This window comes from Arachis hypogaea, chromosome 16 (genome assembly GCF_003086295.3).
Source record: "Arachis hypogaea cultivar Tifrunner chromosome 16, arahy.Tifrunner.gnm2.J5K5, whole genome shotgun sequence".
In the NCBI taxonomy this organism is placed as follows: Eukaryota; Viridiplantae; Streptophyta; class Magnoliopsida; order Fabales; family Fabaceae; genus Arachis; species Arachis hypogaea.
This window is the reverse complement of record NC_092051.1, coordinates 137,962,564-137,973,222: the sequence shown is the minus strand read 5'-3', so window position 1 is coordinate 137,973,222 and position 10,659 is coordinate 137,962,564.

The following is a 10,659-nucleotide window of genomic DNA, read 5'->3' as shown; positions in this document are numbered from 1 at the left end:
GAGTGACATTAATATTTTCAAAAATCCTGTTTTGCACTCAAGAACAAAACATATTGAAGTGAGATTTCACTCAATTAGGGAACATGTTCAAAAAAGGAATATTGATATTCAAATTGTTAAACAGAGGAAAAACTAGATGATATATTCACAAAACCTTTGGCTGAAGACAAGTTCTGTAAATTAAGAACTAACTTGGGCATACTCAGTTATTAATCTTTGTGTTAAATATTATTGATATGGTGTTTGAAGTTTTTGTCTCATAGGTCAAAATGAGACATTTATGAGTAGATGAAGAGCTTTCAACATAGATCATTGACTCTGATATCTAATTTTGAATTAATTTTAAGTAGGTCAAGCTTTCTTTTTAGATAAAAAGTGATCCTTTGTGTTTCCTTAAATACAACTCTTTTGGGCCCAATATAAGTTTGTTTGTATGTAAATGAGCCTCATTAGTTTTTTTTTGTTATACATTGAAAATCTGGTTTAAACTTTTGTCTTTTTTGTATTTTAATTATTATTTTAAAATAAAACTTTTCATCTTTAAGTTAAATCCTTTTCAAATCAAGTTGTCATAGGGTTTTGAACTTCTCTTTTTTCAAGAACTGCTTTAACTTACTGTAGTTGCAAAACAAAAACTCTTCATATACCTTGCATGCCTCTTCATTTTTCCATTCTCATCATTTTAATTTTTCTTTAAAAAACTGCAATGCCCCTATGTCATTAAGATGAAGAAGAAATTCGCTACCAGAAGAGGCACGTTCACTCATAAACTCCCCAAAATTCTTGAAAATTCTCAAGAACCTTCCCACACTCACATTCACATACATTCTCATACAACATCTCCATCTCCCTCTCCTCTTCACACTCTGAACCGATGAGTCACACCAAGACAACAACACGTCATCCCTCATCTTCTTAGGCAGCTAAACCATCAAGTGCTTCTTCTCGCCCAAGTGCTTCAAAGGAAAAATATCCAGTGACCGAAGAAGAGCCTCGTGTGTGTTCCTCAACATTCTCAGAGAGGTAACCTTCGCATCCCTCTTTGCTCAGTGAGAGAACCCCCAAATATTGACCCTTTTGCTTTCAAATCTCACTTTTTGAACATGCCTCACTCTCACTTCAACCTTCTTCGTTTTTCTCTGCTATGAACTTTGAGTTTTATAAGGGAGTTGTTGTTCATCGTCTTTGATGCCCTACCTATCTTACTGATTTGCCTTCTTCAGAAAAACAAGGTCTTGACTTTGTGAAAAACATAGTATTTTTGGACTAAAATCATCTTTTTAAAATAAAAAGTCTGTCTACCCTGACCTTGTCCGTGAATTCTATGCTAACATGACTTATCATGATGAAAATGTTCATTCTTATGTCAAACGACTTGAATTAAATCTGAACAGTGAAACTATTAGTGAAGCCCTAGGGTACTCTAATGTTGGTGTTAATGCATACACTTCGAAAAAATGGGATGAAGGTTTAGGTCTCTCATACCAAGATGCCCTAGTTTTTGTTTGTGAAAATATTATTCTCATTGATGGTCTTTCTCCTACCTATAAGGCTCTAGGTCCTATTTGTGCACAACTCCATTGCATAGTTAACCACATCATCCTCTTTTAAAGCGATTCATATCAAAGGGTTTTATTTGATGACACACTGGTGTTGTATGCTATCATTATGAAAATTAAAATTTTTTTTGCTTATTTAATAATAAGGCACATGTATGACTGTATAAAGAGTGATAAGAATGTGTCACTTCCTTATGGCATATTTTTAACCTGTTTTTTTTTTGAATTTTTTGGTGTTGACTTGAATAATGAGTCACTTGAAAATAGAAACTCTTACCTAAAAGGGAGTGGTACAGTGAAACAACAAAAGAAAAGACCTACCAGATCTGAAAGAGTGGTCCTTGATGATGAAGAAGAAGATCTTGATGACATCCCTCCTCAATTCACTATTGGAACATCAGCTTCCACTGGGCACAAATCTCTTCTGTACGGAGTTGTAAAGGATGTTCTGCAGAAATTTGTGAATTTGTCCAATCATCTCATTTCCACAAGCCAACAAGAGAGAAATCTTGCCGTTCGAAATGAAAATGCTTTGCGCAAGTCAAGGGATAGAGTTACAGTTCTTATGAAGTATGTGAACAACATTCATGAAAATGACACCATGGCAACTAATCAAGAAGAGCTACTGAATACGGAGGATGAAGGCTCAGATGCCTAGGGATGTCTCATGTTAAAATTTTTATTCCTGTTGCACTTAGTTTTATGAGACAATTTATTTTTAGCTACTGTTTCTTTTGTTCTCTGGATAACTGTATCCCTTAACTAAGCACTTACTTCATTTGTGATTATGTTATCTTTGGAGTCTAACCTATTTCTTGCAGGTTTGAACTAGAATACACTTCTTTTCTTGATGACAAAAAGAGGAGTAGTGTAGAGGAATAGGGATAATTAGGATAGATTGAGACAAATGATATTTTCTGATTAATATTATGCTTTGATGATTAAGTTGCTCATGTTCAATGATATTCTTTTATATGTGCTGTTGCAATTCTAATTGTATGCTAGTATGCCATGTATGTTGTTTGTGAAGAAGCTTACATTAAAGGGGAGTATTTCTTGAGAGAAAGGGGAAGCAGATCACATTTGAATTAGAATCATCAAAGGGAAGCCTCTAATCTAAATTTGTTATTCCATTTCCTTTATTTTCATGTTAAATGATGTCTGTCATCAAGGGGGAGATTGTTTAGTTTAGCAAATAATAATAACATTTTTTGTGATGACAAACATAATTGTAAATAAGGGTTGATAGCCCAAAAGTATTATGATGTGTCATTTAGTGTTAACGACCCAAATGTTAGTATGCAGCCCAAAACAATGGAACCAAGTACCTGAACCTTAGCTACTTGGACCAAGCTTTCATTCTAGCTCATTGCCTTCATAAAAAGAATAGCATCTAGCTGATGGTGGTGTTATGATGATTCGGGTATGGCACAACGAAGAAAGAAAAGATCATTTTCTCATTAGGCACCAAAGAGAAAGAAAGAAAAAAGCAAAATTCTGGTGGAGTCAAAAGCACAATGTTCAAGTCAAGCTAAATCAGAAGAAAAAGGTAAAATATTTTCATAAACATACAAGTTAATTACTTATTGATTTCACCTTCTCCTCTACACAACTATTTTGAGTAACATTAAGAAAGTGGAGGTTACTTTAATCTACTATGAATCACTGGCTAATATTAAAACTTGGGGCCAAAGCACTAGATTAAGAATTTGGATTTGGAAAATTCATCAAGGAAACAAGTTGCTACTGCTCATCTCTCCTTGATTTTCTGGTCTAATGAAAGAAAAAGAAAGGGAGACTTCAGCTGGTCGCTGGCTCAAAATTTAAGGAGCTGACTTTGGGAAGCAAGTCCTAGGTATGGAAATAGAACTGAATACAAAAGGAAAAATCAACTTCAGTTTCGTTCAAGGAGAGAGAACCAAAAATAGTGTTTGATTGAGGGCTTCTTTACCGTTCTCACTCAACATTTTGGATAGTATTTCTACATCAAAGGAATATTCCGTCAAGACGAAGAGCTTCACATGAGAGAGCTAAATCCGGTTCATCCTATAATTTTAGAGTTGTTCAACATCATTTCCTTTATGGTTTATCATTGAATATTTTGTTTGTATGTTTTATCTTTCTTCGTTTTACTTTAGTGGTAAAAGGCATATATGTGAGACATTAAAAAAAAGCCATTGAGAGAAAAAGCAAAGAGAGGTACTTAGAGAGAAAAGTCAAGATTTATGTCTTATCTCTTTTTATTATATTTTTATTTTGTATCATGTACATGCGAGGTATCCCTTGCTAAGTTGGGTGAGCATTTAGTGTGTTGAAAGTCTAGGAAATAAATTTAGCTAAGTCAAGTTTAGGTAGAAGCTTGATTTGTCCCTGATAGGATTAGGTTGAATCCTTGAAAATTGATGTACGTAATTTTTGAAAAGATAGTGAAAATTTAACCACTGTTATGGTGGAGACCAGATGTAGGCTGGATTGGACAAAGTAGCTGATAGCCTTAGCCCAAATGTTGATAGCTCTAGTCCGAATGAATGTGAAAATGTTCCTGCAGCAGTAAAGGAAGTGGAGGTTAGGCCAAAGGAAGCTGAGCCCGTTGCTTCTGTTGTTCCTAGGACCAGAAACAAGCCCAATTGGATGAAGGATTTTGTGCTTAACTGATGAGAGGAGAAAGGCGTGAAAGTGGCATCACAGTGACAACTTCGCATGTTAGTTAGAGAGGAATATATGGGAGAGAACGAGAGGAGAGTTAGTTAGAGAAATTAGTGGGTTCAGTTGTGAATTGGAGTGAGCACCCAACTCGAATAGGGGCATATTTTCTTTATCGTCCTTCCTTCGTTAATCTTCTTCCATTTATCAATACAAGTCTTCTCTCATTCCATTACGCTGTTTTTTTGCAATTCTTTGTCTAACATCTGGTGCTTTCATTGAGAGAGGAATGACTAATCCTGATGAACTCAACCGCATGGCAGAAATTACGGCATTGCAGCGTGATCACGTAGAAGTGGCTAGGCAGCTTGGAACCTGCAGTGCACGTATGGATGGATTAAAAAATTCAATGCGTGACATTCACACTATGTTAAAGGAATCGCTAAAAATGAAACGGGTTGAACATGAACTCGATGAAGAAGTAATCTCTCGTAATTCCTATACACGCGGAAGTCCAAGTTCTCATCTACCATTGAATCGGGCATATAAACCTGAACTACCATTGTTCGATGGAGATCGGGTGGAGGAATGGGTGTTCAAAGCTCGTGAGTACTTTGAGTGGTACTCGGTACCCAGTGAAATGAGGGTACGTATGCTTTCCTTTCACCTCAGTGGATCTGCTTATTCCTGGTATCGATGGGTAATTAACAATAATATTCAATACACTTGGGAGGAATTTTTGGATGCTTTGTTGATCAGATTTGGCCAGAATCAATTCTATGACCCTAAGGCAGCTCTTAAGGAGCTAAAACAAACTTCTACGGTGGCTGAATACCAGAACCAGTTTGAAAAATTGTCCAATCAAGTGACTGGATTGAGTGAAGAATGGTTAATTTCGCTATTTGTGGCTGGGCTGCATGATCATCTGAAGTGTGAGTTACTCTTAGCCAAACCCACCTCATATGTCACTGCAGCGTCGTTGGCACGGCTGCATGAGCAGAAGCTTGCAGCGACTGCACTCCTTTATCGTAAATCACCCACAAACCACACCTCTCAACCTTTACACCTTACACCAAACCTTGTCACCCAACCACACCCCAACCGCAATTCTACCCAGAAAAATAATTCACCATCTACCTTGCTCCCCCCATCAAACACCACCACACAAACACCCAACGTACCAAATCCTAACCCACCCTTTAGGAAACTCACAGCATCCGAAATTAAACTGAAAAGAGAAAAGGGCCTTTGTTATCATTGTGAGGAGAAGTGGTCTCCGGGACACCGTTGTAAGACCTCTTGCTACCTTCTAATAGGGGAAGAGGAGTGGCAAGAAATATTGAAAGAACCTGAACCAGAGGTTGTCCAGTCACCTGAGATTGACAGTCCTGTTGTTGTTGAACCTATGAGACCCGAGATTAGCTTTAATGCCATGGTCGGCCAATACCAACCGACTACCTTTCGATTGAAAGGAACATACAAAGGGCAAACGGTTATGGTTCTTATCGATGGCGGAAGCACTCATAATTTTGTTAAGGCGAGCGTGGCTGAGAAATTAGAGTTTCCGATCAAGCAAACAGCACCTCTACAAGTACTAGTGGGTAATGGTGATGTTATAGGGTGCAGGGCCTTGTGTGAAGATGTCCCGCTGGTCATGCAAGGGTACCAATTTAATGTGAGCACTTTTGTTTTGGAATTACAAGGAGCTGATGTAGTTCTTGGAGTCCAATGGCTAATGTGTTTAGGGTATGTTACTACCCATTATGGACTACTAACAATGGAATTCATTGTCAACAATACAGCTGTTAAGCTACAGGGTGAACGACTACTACAGTCTGAAGCCATCAGCAATAAGATGCTGCAAAAATTGGTCTCCTCGGAGGTGGTGACTACACTTTATCATATGAAAATGGTGACTAACCAAGAAGACATAGTGGCTGCCCAGGTTGATGACGAGGTGCAGCAGATTTTAAACCTCTATGAGGAGGTTTTCACCGAGCCATCCCAACTACCCCCACATCGAGAGATTGATCATAAAATCCACCTTGTACCAGGGTCACAACCGGTTAGTGTCCGACCATATAAGTACCCTCATTTTCAGAAAGAAGAGATGGAACGATTAGTGGCTGAGATGCTAGAAACAGGGGTTATTAGGGAAAGCCAGAGCGCCTTCTCGAGCCCGGTGTTGCTGGTTCGCAAGAAGGATGGTAGTTGGAGATTTTGTGTAGACTACCGAGCCCTAAATGCAATCACCGTCAAAGACAAGTTTCCTATTCCCACTATTGAAGAGATCCTGGATGAGTTGTTTGGTGCAGAATTTTTCTCTAAAATTGACCTAAGGTCCGGATACCACCAGATTCATATGAACGAGGATGCTATTCCTATGACGGATTTTCGGACACATCAAGGGCATTATGAGTTCGTGGTCATGCCATTTGGACTAACTAACGCCCCATCGACATTCCAAGCCACTATGAACAAGATATTTCAGCCATATCTTCGAAAGTTCATCGCTGTTTTCTTTGACGACATCCTAGTGTACAGCAAGACATGGGAGGAACATTTACAGCACCTAGAGTTAACCCTGAATGTCCTTGCCCAACATCGACTATTTGCTAAACGCTCAAAGTGTACGTTTGGACAGCTCCAAGTCGATTATTTGGGACACATTGTATGTGCGGCCGGGGTAAAGGTTGATCCGGCAAAGATTGAGGCCATTCAGGCGTGGCCATTACCAAACACACTCAAACAATTAAGAGGATTTCTCGGCTTGACAGGATATTATAGGAAATTTGTGGCTGGTTATGCTACTATTGCTCACCCTCTTACAGAGTTGCTAAAGAAGAATAACTTCTCTTGGAGTGCAGAGGCTGAACGAGCCTTCCATGACCTCAAAGCTGCCATGGTTCACACTCCGGTGCTGACCCTACCGGATTTTGGTAAACAATTCACGGTGAAGACTGATGCATCCCACACAGGGATTGGGGCAGTACTTACCCAGGATGGCCACCCCCTCGCCTATTTTAGCAAGAAGATGAACCGCAAGATTATGCTAGCCTCAGCTTATGTCCGAGAGCACTATGCGATTACCCAGGCAGTTGCAAAATGGCGACACTATCTTTTGGGAAGGCGATTTACTATTAAGACAGATCACCAAGGCTTGAAGGAGTTACTAACTCAAGTCATCCTTACTCCAGATCAGCAATACTATCTAGCTAAGTTGCTCGGCTATGATTTTGTGATTGAGTATAGACCTGGAAAACTAAATCAGGTGGCAGATGCCCTTTCCCGCCACCCAAACGCAGTTCTCCAACCGGAATTCTAGGCCTTGTCTATGGTACAGAATTCGTTGTTGCAATCTTTAAGGGATGCTAACCAGCAGTGCCAAGAATTACTTGGTATGCACCAGCAACTACGAGAGGGGAAACTTGGGCCGGATTATGTTGTGACAGATGGGGTACTACAATTCCAAGGTCGCATTTGGGTTCCTGATTTTCAAGGGTTGCGAGAATTGCTCCTAAGTGAATTCCACGCTTCCTTGCGGGGGGGACATGGAGGAGTGCTTAATACTTACAAGGGCCTTAGTGATATCTTTTTCTGGCCAGGGATGCGTGCCGATGTGCACAAGTTCATTGCGCAGTGTTTAGATTGTCAAGTTACTAAGTACATGCCAGCTAGGACTCAAGGCTTACTGCAGCCTCTCCCTATTCCTACCAGACCCTGGGAGGCCGTGTCTTTGGACTTCATTGTCCAATTACCCAAATCAGCGGGGCACAGTGCCATTATGGTTGTGGTTGATCGTTTCAGTAAAATGGGTCATTTTTCGGTGCTGAAGCCGGGCTTTACCGCAAAGGACGCAGCCACAGCCTTCATTCATGCAATTGTGCGTCTTCACGGGTTCCCTACTACCATGGTTTCGGATCGTGATCCTATTTTTCTAAGCAAGTTTTGGCGAAACCTGTTTGAGTTCAGCGGCACCAAACTGCATTACAGTACCGCTTATCACCCTCAGAGTGACGGTCAAACTGAGGTGGTAAACAGGACAGTGGAACAGTATTTGCGAGTTTTCACTCACTCTTTTCCGCACAAGTGGGTCTCCTACCTTGTCTGGGCTGAGTTTTGTTACAATGGATCTTTTTATTCAGCAATCAATCTGTCCCCCCATGAGGCCTTGTATGGCTTCCCTATGCCCACTATACCTGGCTATACCCCTGGCTCTACTACTGTGTGGGAGGTTGATGACATGTTGTGTCTGAGAGCTGCTCTCGATCGCGAGTTACGCTACTCGCTGCAACAAGCTCAGGGCAAGATGCAAATTCAGGCTAATAAACATAGAAGGGAGAAAAAATTTGAGGTGGGACAATGGGTTTTGTTAAAAATTAGAGCTTACAAACAACGTTCTCTCACAGGGGGCAAATTCAGTAAATTCCACAAACGCTACTATGGTCCATATCAGATAGTTCAAAGGGTTGGATTAGTGGCTTACCGTGTGAAGCTACCTGATGGGTGTGCCTTGCATCCTGTGTTTCATGTGTCTGTATTGAAGGAGTACCACGGCGACCCGACTACGGCGGTGTCTTCGACTGCCGACTTGCCCTCCTCTCTTTGGCCCCACCCGCTTGCGATTTTGGCCCGCCGCACTGCCAACACCCCAGACGGACCACGATCTCAGGTTCTCGTGGATTGGGAAGGGCTTCCACGTGAGGAGACAACCTGGGAGGATGAAGCCACGATTCGCATGTTGTTTCCCGACATTTACCTTGAGGACAAGGTCCTTGTGGAGGGCGGGATTATTGATAGCCTTAGCCCAAATGTTGATAGCTCTAGTCCGAATGAATGTGAAAATGTTCCTGCAACAGTAAAGGAAGTGGAGGTTGGGCCAAAGGAAGCTGAGCCCGTTGCTTCTGTTGTTCCCAGGACCAGAAACAAGCCCAATTGGATGAAGGATTTTCTGCTTAACTGATGAGAGGAGAAAGGCGTGAAAGTGGCATCACGGTGACAACTTGGCATGTTAGTTAGAGAGGAATATATGGGAGAGAATGTGAGGAGAGTTGGTTAGAGAAATTAGTGGGTTCAGTTGTGAATTGGAGTGAGCACCCAACTCGAATAGGGGCATATTTTCTTTATCGTCTTTCCTTCGTTAATCTTCTTCCATTTATCAATACAAGTCTTCTCTCATTCCATTACGCTGTTTTTTTGCAATTCTTTGTCTAACAGTAGCTTCATCTATTCACTACAGGGAGGCTATAGATTTAAATAAACCTCCTTTTGAATCGACGAAAATCATAAATCTAGTTACATGCACTACAGTTGAGTGTTAAATTTTTTTCTTTGTGGTGCTGTGTTTTTACTTTTTAGTTATCTTGTATAATATGATTTTTGTTGCTATAGGCTAATTATCACACAAAATGATTCAATGAAACTGAAAAAGATGCTGGGATGGTGCATGGACATCGATAATGAAACCTTGCCCAGTGCAATTAATGTGTAGAGAGATTTGAGGGAATTTTATTCCTCCATGATCAGTTCATAATTTCATATATTAAAAAAAATCTACACCTTGAAACAAGAAACACGAACTGTGACGGAATATTTAATCAAGTTTAGTGTGCTTTGAATCGAATTGGAAACACTTGCTGAGAACAAGCGCGGTTGCGACAAGGAGAAGATGGAGAAAGAAGGGTGATAAGGTTCTTTATGGGCTTGGATGAACAGTTCCATGTAACAAGATCATGAATAATGCGAGAGAATCCTTTGCAATCCGTTGACAAAGTTTTTAATTTGGTAGCTTCAGAAGAAGAACTAGTCAACACAGTGAATGGGATGGATTGGGTATGTGTTATGTGTTGTTTTGTTTGGCGCAAAAAGGATATACTAGCCAGTTGATCTGTATTATATTTATATACATATAAAAATATATAAATACATAGTGCTGATTTTAGTGGCTAATTTTAGTGTGTATATAGCATTTTTTATTTTTATATTATGAATTTTGGCTCCTCTACTAATCCTAGATCCACCCGTGATCAGAGTTTATGGATTCTATATTGTTCCGGACCCGATTTTCGAGTCCTTCCTCGAAACAGTCGCCGAACCCGACAATTCTAAGATTGGGCCATCCTCGGTCTAAAGACGGATCAATAACTTCCAATATCCTGAACCAATATTCAAATTCAAATACCTCCCTTATCTTAGCCAGATAAAATAAGATGATGACGGTTCAAACTGGCCTTAACTAACATTTGAATTCAAATACCTCCCTTATCTTAGCCAGATAAGATAAGATAAGATAACTACTACCAATTATATAAAGGGGAGCCAGAGATCCCCTCAAGTACTCACTCATTCCACACACCTTATATGTCCCAGATCCATTCTAACTTAAGTGTCGGAGTGTCTTTGCAAGTACCAAGTATCACCTGCTGCTCCAAAAAGACGATCCGACACCCATCTTAAC